Source organism: Schistocerca gregaria, chromosome 1 (genome assembly GCF_023897955.1).
Source record: "Schistocerca gregaria isolate iqSchGreg1 chromosome 1, iqSchGreg1.2, whole genome shotgun sequence".
NCBI lineage: Eukaryota > Metazoa > Arthropoda > Insecta > Orthoptera > Acrididae > Schistocerca > Schistocerca gregaria.
This window is the reverse complement of record NC_064920.1, coordinates 593,804,096-593,811,935: the sequence shown is the minus strand read 5'-3', so window position 1 is coordinate 593,811,935 and position 7,840 is coordinate 593,804,096. Positions and strand designations below refer to the sequence as shown.

General features: G+C 45.3%; 1 pseudogene; it reads right to left on the bottom strand.

Annotated features, from left to right (window-relative positions):
* Window positions 1-7,137: 7,137 nt before the first annotated feature.
* On the bottom strand, window positions 7,138-7,255 carry LOC126289697 (5S ribosomal RNA; annotated as a pseudogene).
* Window positions 7,256-7,840: the final 585 nt, after the last annotated feature.

Sequence of the window (7,840 nt, the reverse complement as noted above, 5' to 3'; positions counted from 1 at the left end):
TATAGTGACCAATCGTTCGTGGTATTAACAGAGACTGATACATAACTCGAAGTCCAAAGGGAGTTTTACTTCCGCCATTACATGATGTCAACAACATCAATATACTAGTTAGCGAGGGGAGTCGAGAGGTATCGTCTTGTCTACAATAATATAGTTTATTTGGTGGTAGTGAACTTTAACTTTTTTATTTTAAATTCAACAGCTCTAGAAGAGGATATGTCTTGTTGTAGAAAATAACTATATGGGAAATTTAATAGTTTATTAATAATGAGCTGAGAAATAAGTTTTTGCTCCCCAACTCTACTTCCTACAAAATATAGCTAAATAATTGATTGAATTTTGAAAGTATATATGTACATACCGAAAAGACCTTAGTAGTGTGATTAAAGAAGACATGGTCCCATGCATCCAAAATTATATACAGCCTTGAGCTTGAAAAATATTTACCAACTTCCATGAGTTGAGCATAACATATTTTCCGTAAACCAACCTACACTTACGCTATAAGCAGGAGACTGTTAACGTGATTATACATGCTCTTAAAGTGATTATAAATATTTAGCTGCTCGTGAATCTCTCGGGTCCACGAAACTTTTCCGTTCCTAACGTTTTGTCTAGAGATGCACTGGACATCTTCAGAAGCGGTCCTGAGAGTTTGGCGACATACCAGCATCTAAGACACCGGTCGTGAAAGCCATCATAGGACGATTATACTGGCTATTGAAGCGAGTAGGCATATCGAAAGAAGAGTCAGGAAAATGTATAGTAAAGCTGAAAAAGAGAAAAAAAAGTTACACGCGAATCGCCAGATGGAGAGAACTGAACTGGATACCCAAAAGTCATAGGAATTGTTGCCCCATTGGAAAATGCAGTGTGTACGATGCCCGAATATTGCACTTGGTTTTGGCTTATGGTGCGGCTGTAGGTAAGATATCCGAGCGGCCCCTTACAGGCAGGTAACCCCTGACCATGTTTGAACGTTGCGAGTCAATCGACTTTCAATAGACCTAAGGCCGTGTCCTACGTGAGCGACAGCGCGCGACAACTTCAGGCGACAAAACACAACCGCAGGTGTACTTACGGAAGCATCGCAGCATCGCACGTGAGCGACATCTGTGTCGCTGTCTGTCTCCCGCTGCAACTGGAGACATTTCAATTCAAACGTGTTTGAATCTCGTCGCTGCAGCACGCGCGACAGCCCTGTGTCTTCTTGTCAAAGCAGTGGAGTGAACGCGACAGCAGCTATGAGTTACTTAACGTCCGATTTTAAGAAAACATTTCGGTGAAAAAATTTGATTCTTCCGCATCTTATAGCTTATGTCTTTAAACGATAAAGATCTGAATTTATTTTCGTTATTCGTCATAGTTACTGTACTGCGCGAAATTGAGTACTTGGCTGCACGAAAATTTTAAGAATTTACAGAGTTAAAATCACATTGCGTAGACTTACCGTATAGTTTATTTAAGGCCATACATTATTACGTATGAAACGTAACCAATATGTCTAAATTGTATTTAAAGTTGAGACCGGAATGATACCTCATTTCATTCTTGAGATACTGGTTGTTATATCCGCGGACGGGTCGCTCGCGGCGCGTCCGAACCTTTCCTGCGCTTCGGGAATCAAGTGGTCGTAAAAATCGTCGTATCTCGTAAACGGTTCAAGATATCGAAAGGACGAGTTTTGGAAATGACAGCACGCAGAAAGGACTGTTTTATCATATGATTAACACTCGATACGTTTTTGTAAACGCGTGAGCAGACTGAAAAGAAGACTCCCTACAACTTAAACCATGAGGTTTTGTCCAAATTTTCATAGCCAAACAAAGGGAGAGAAACAGGTAAACGGGGTATCACAGTGACCTGCATGAGGTCTAGTTTGGCATGAAAATATTCAACTGCTTGAAATTAATCAGGGTAATTAACGAAAAATTAATTAATAAGCTGAGGAAAAATTGAAATATTTTACGAGAAGCTACTGGCAAGCTACGTAAATGAAGTATCAAAAATTTCATCTGTTCAAGACCTAGCTATTTTGCAAGTAAAAATACACATTGGTGCGGTATTTAACTGTGAAAAAGGATTCCTTCGAATCAAGTACAGTAGGAAGGCAAACGAGGAATCAGGAAGATCATGCTTTCTGAACAAAACCTTAAAGTAAAAGATGAAAGAAATCAGTCAAATATTTTACAAAATGATTGGAATAAATAGATAAGTAGATCAGAGAAACGTTCTATGTGCGTTTGAATGATGCTCGAAACTGTGAACAGGAAATGAGCCGCACCAAACGGTCCCCTAATATTTTTTATTTCTTACTTTTAGACAATCATTACACAAAACGCTTGACTTTCTTTTCAAAAAATTTTTAAGCTTTACTTTTACAGACTATTTAGAGTAATTGAAACACTTGGCCTTAACATTGACTGCTGATGAATTACATTAGCAACATCAAATATCTGTAAAATTTCATTGTTCATTGTAATTTATTAGCAATTGAATGGGTGTGATATACTGGGAGAGGAGTGAAGATCAAGACCTTAAAAATATACTTAGTGATGCAATGTAAACATTATACATAAAACTTAGTATACATAATTGTAACTGAGTCAGTAAAAAGGCAAGAGCGATCGGGAATCGACGCTTGGACCTTTTCGTGACACATAATCACGAACTGTAAACACTACCCCTACTCCACAACTAACTGTTGTGTAATGCTATCGGTCTGTGTACTTCTGTTTCTATTTAGCGCTGTTAGTCATGCAGTAGCCATTCCTCCACATTTATTTGTTGTTAAAAGTTCTTGTTCATATAAAAAACATTCATATTTAATTTATTTAAGAGATAGTCGAATGCTCCTCTGCTCATTCATGTGTATTCGAAGAATTTGTCTGGTAATCTTCGTAGTTGACATTTATGAAATTCACCATGGAGATTTCTCCCTTTGTAAATTTCATGCACAGCATTCCTTTTCGCTTTTTTTTCTTAAGTAAACCTAATTCTGTAGCTTTACTCTCTAGCTACAGTATTCTACAGGTTAGGACGACGTTTTATAGAAACAGCTGGTTGGCTCTAACCAGCCATCTTGTAGGGCAACACAGTCGCTCGCACGCAGGACACCCAAGCTTTTCGCCTGATGCTGCTGCTTGTCGCTGAAGTGTTGCGAATCCAGAAGTCACTCGCTGTCGCTCACTTCTGTCGCTCACATAGGACACGGCCTAAGCAGGGCAAGAGCCATGCCTCATAGCATTTCGGTGAACAAAGAACGCTTTCTGAGGTCTACAGAGGCGAGGGCGAATCTCAGAAACAATCTCAGCACACGCGTAAACCACTGAACAGCATAACCACAAGAGTTTCACGAACGGACGTCACGTCGCCCTCTGAGGCTCGATGCACACGAGCAACAGCCGAGGTGCACGCAGTGAGGTGGCGGAGTCGGAAATACACTCCTGGAAATGGAAAAAAGAACACATTGACACCGGTGTGTCAGACCCACCATACTTGCTCCGGACACTGCGAGAGGGCTGTACAAGCAATGATCACACGCACGGCACAGCGGGCACACCAGGAACCGCGGTGTTGGCCGTCGAATGGCGCTAGCTGCGCAGCATTTGTACACCGCCGCCGTCAGTGTCAGCCAGTTTGCCGTGGCATACGGAGCTCCATCGCAGTCTTTAACACTGGTAGCATGCCGCGACAGCGTGGACGTGAACCGTATGTACAGTTGACGGACTTTGAGCGAGGGCGTATAGTGGGCATGCGGGAGGCCGGGTGGACGTACCGCCGAATTGCTCAACACGTGGGGCGTGAGGTCTCCACAGAACATCGATGTTGTCGCCAGTGGTCGGCGGAAGGTGCACGTGCCCGTCGATCTGGAACTGGACCGCAGCGACGCACGGATGCACGCCAAGACCGTAGGATCCTACGCAGTGCCGTAGGGGACCGCACCGCCACTTCCCAGCAAATTAGGGACACTGTTGCTCCTGGGGTATCGGCGAGGACCATTCGCAACCGTCTCCATGAAGCTGGGCTACGGTCCCGCACACCGTTAGGCCGTCTTCCGCTCACGCCCCAACATCGTGCAACCCGCCTCCAATGGTGTCGCGACAGGCGTGAATGGAGGGACAAATGGAGACGTGTCGTCTTCAACGATGAGAGTCGCTTCTGCCTTGGTGCCAATGATGGTCGTATGCGTGTTTGGCGCCGTGCAGGTGAGCGCCACAATCAGGACTGCATACGACCAAGGCACACAGGGCCAACACCCGGCATCACGGTGTGGGGAGAGATCTCCTACACTGGCCGTACACCTCTGGTGATCGTCGAGGGGACACTGAATAGTGCACGGTACATCCAAACCGTCATCGAACCCATCGTTCTACCATTCCTAGACCGGCAAGGGAACTTGCTGTTCCAACATGACAATGCACGTCCGCATGTATCCCGTGCCACCCAACGTGCTCTAGAAGGTGTAAGTCAACTACCCTGGCCAGCAAGATCTCCGGATCTGTCCCCCATTGAGCATGTTTGGGACTGGATGAAGCGTCGTCTCACGTGGTCTGCACGTCCAGCACGAACGCTGGTCCAACTGAGGAGCCAGGTGGAAATGGCATGGCAAGCCGTTCCACAGGACTACATTCAGCATCTCTACGATCGTCTCCATGGGAGAATAGCAGCCTGCATTGCTGCGAAAGGTGGATATACACTGTACTAGTGCCGACATTGTGCATGCTCTGTTGCCTGTGTCTATGTTCCTGTGGTTCTGTCAGTGTGATCATGTGATGTATCTGACCCCAGGAATGTGTCAATAAAGTTCTCCCTTCCTGGGACAATGAAATCATGGTGTTCTTATTTCAATTTCCAGGAGTGTAATTTAGAATGATCGAAGGTCTCTTGTGAGGCAAATCGGATAAGATCTGAATGGGGATGAGATGTGAGGAACGCATTTCTGCCAGAACTGCATGGAGCCAAATGCGCCCATCAGCTGCTGCAGCAGACGACTGTAAACAAGTCCAGTGCCCTCCCATGGTTGTCGGTTAATCATTGGCCTTCTCTGTGACGTATCGTTCTCAAAACGCAAAGTTGTGTATCTCATGAATGGAACATATGGGACTCCACTGCGACGTACTGCTGGAAATAAGACAAAGAAGGCCATCAATCAGACTTTAAGAAACTTGGCCGTTAGGATTGCGAAAGGTGTTACTGTTCCTAAATTCGAGTAATTGCATATACGACCAAAACGGGAAAATATGCAGGGAGAAGATTAATAATGACAATAAGAGGAAGAGCCATAAAGTTTTATCCAACACCATAACCCGCAACTAGCTGCAGTATTCGGGCATCGTAGGCAATTAATTTTAGAGTTCCGCATCTCAGTCGTTAAAAACGAGAGCCTTTTTTTTTTTTTTTTTGAGTCATCAGTGTTTTGGCTGGTTTGATGCAGTCCGCTACGAAATCCTTTTCTGTGCCAACGTCTTCATCTCAGAGTAGCGCCTGCGACCTACGTCCTCAATTATTTGCTGCCAGTCTCTATCTTCTTCCATAGTGTTTGCCCTCTAAAGCTCCCTCTAGTACTATGAAAGTCATTCCCTGCTGTCTTAACACATGCCCTATCCTTTCCCCATATCAGAGTTTTCCACACACTCCTTTCCTCTCCGATTCTGTGCAGACCCTCCTCATTCCTCACCTTAGCAGTGCACCTAATTGTCAACATTCGTCTGTAGCACCACACCTCAAATGCTTCGATTCTCTTCTCTTGCAGTTTTCCCACAGACCATGTTTCACTACGACACAATGCTCTGCTCCAAACGTACATTCTCAGAAATTTCTTCCTCAAATTAAGGCCTATGTTTGAGACTAGGAGACTTTCCTTGGCCAGAAATGCCGTTTTTGCGATTGCTAGCCTACTTCTGATATCCTCCTTGTTGTGTCCCTGTACGAGCTGTTAGTTGTCCGTCTGTCTGGCAGACCGACTACTAAAATCCCTTTTTCTCAGGAGCGGATGGAAGTATGAAGTTGAAATTTTTGTCACAGACTCTCATGGTACCTTTGCGGTGTGAAAAATTGAAGCTTCTTAGTCAATGCAGTCAAAAGATACGGCAACTTATGTCAAATATTTTAGTGCTCGCAAACTCTGTCATCAAAACATGCAGGATACTTCAGTACTTCCCCTTTCAGATAGATTTGAGAAGAAAGCTTTCACAGTACAACCAAATGAAGACCATTTTGCGAATGTTTGTTTCGCATGCAACCTGAGACGCCATAACTACGGGCGGAAATTGCTACTGGATATCTGATGACGGATAAACACCCAAACACGTCATGTGAACAATAAAGGCATTCTGGTGTTTTGACTTTTACCGTTGTGACCGACTAAGCCTGAAAGCAGAACTACTCATTATTATTCTAATGACCGACTATCTTCTACATAACTTCGTGTTATATTTATATAACTGAAATCAAAACATTCTCAAAAATCATGGCATACCTGGGACCGATATCTTGCCAGTATCGACGTCGATAACATGCAAAAATGTTCGACATTCTCAACTCCCGCAAAGTACGAACAGTTTACATACGTCATTAAGTTTGTACGGAACCCTCAATGCGCCAGTCCTACTCCAGCTGGCCAGTTTTCTTGTTTGTTTGTAGGAACTTGCCCGCAGTCTTCACATCGAAATTGGCGCACCCCAGTGCCATATCTCGCCGCTAGAACAACCAAAACAATGTGGCGTAGGCCCACCTCCAATTTATCAACGAGCTACGCCATTTAGTTTCGGTTGTTTTAATGGCGTTTTTTCTTTGACACTGTGGCACAAGGAGTTGGCTGTGTACACATCGTTTGTATAAAGAACTGTCTGGTAAATCCTTTAAATGATTAACTGTTGCTTAAAATTACACCAATATGTAAAACTTGAATAAATAAACAGTATATATAAAAAAGCACTCTGTCTTCAGGCCACGAGTGGCCTACCGGTACCATCCGACCGCCGTGTCATCCTGAGTGGAGGATGCGGATAGGAGGGACGTGGGGTCAGCACACCGCTCTCCCGATCGTTATGATGGTATTCTTGACCGAAGCCGCTATTATTCGGTCGAGTAGCTCCTCAATCGGTATCACGAGGCTGAGTGCACCCCGAAAAATGGCAACAGCGCAAGGCGGCCTGGATGGTCACCCATCCAAGTGCCGACCACGCCCAACAGCGCTTAACTTCGGTAATCTCACGGGAACCGGTGTATCCACTGCGGAAAGGCCATTGCCACATAAACGGCGTAGGTAACAAAATTTACATTCACCAGTCACACAAAGAAGTGATACATTTGGTAATGTGAAAGGCAGTTTGCAACGTCGCTACAGGAGTGGTTGGAGTGGGGTAGGAAGGTGACAGATGCCTACAGGGAAGCTTCCCTTGTTGCGCGGCGACGCGCCGTCCATTAGTCCTTTGGGTGGGGGTGAGGTGGGGGTGGTGTGGAAGCGGCAGCTCGGGCCGCTTCCGGCCAGCGCGGCGCCCTCGCTGGGTCGATGCACCGCTACAGCCACAGCCGCCACGCCAGCACCGCTGCGTCCCTTCTGCCCGCTTCCTGTTCGCGTTTTCCGACTCCCGGGGACCACAGTCAGCACATCGCTCCTACGCTCCCTTCTTCTGATCCACGAAATCACATTGTGAGCATCCTGCAGGTTCTGTGATCGAAACGTCAAATGTATTACGAGTCTGTACAAATAGTCTGCCGTAGTCTTCAGTCTCCGAGATGAGATTCGTGCGGCTCTTCGAGCTACTCCGTCCTTAGCAGATTCCTTCATGTGTTCATAATTACGGCAATTGGCGTTCATAGGAACCCGCTTACT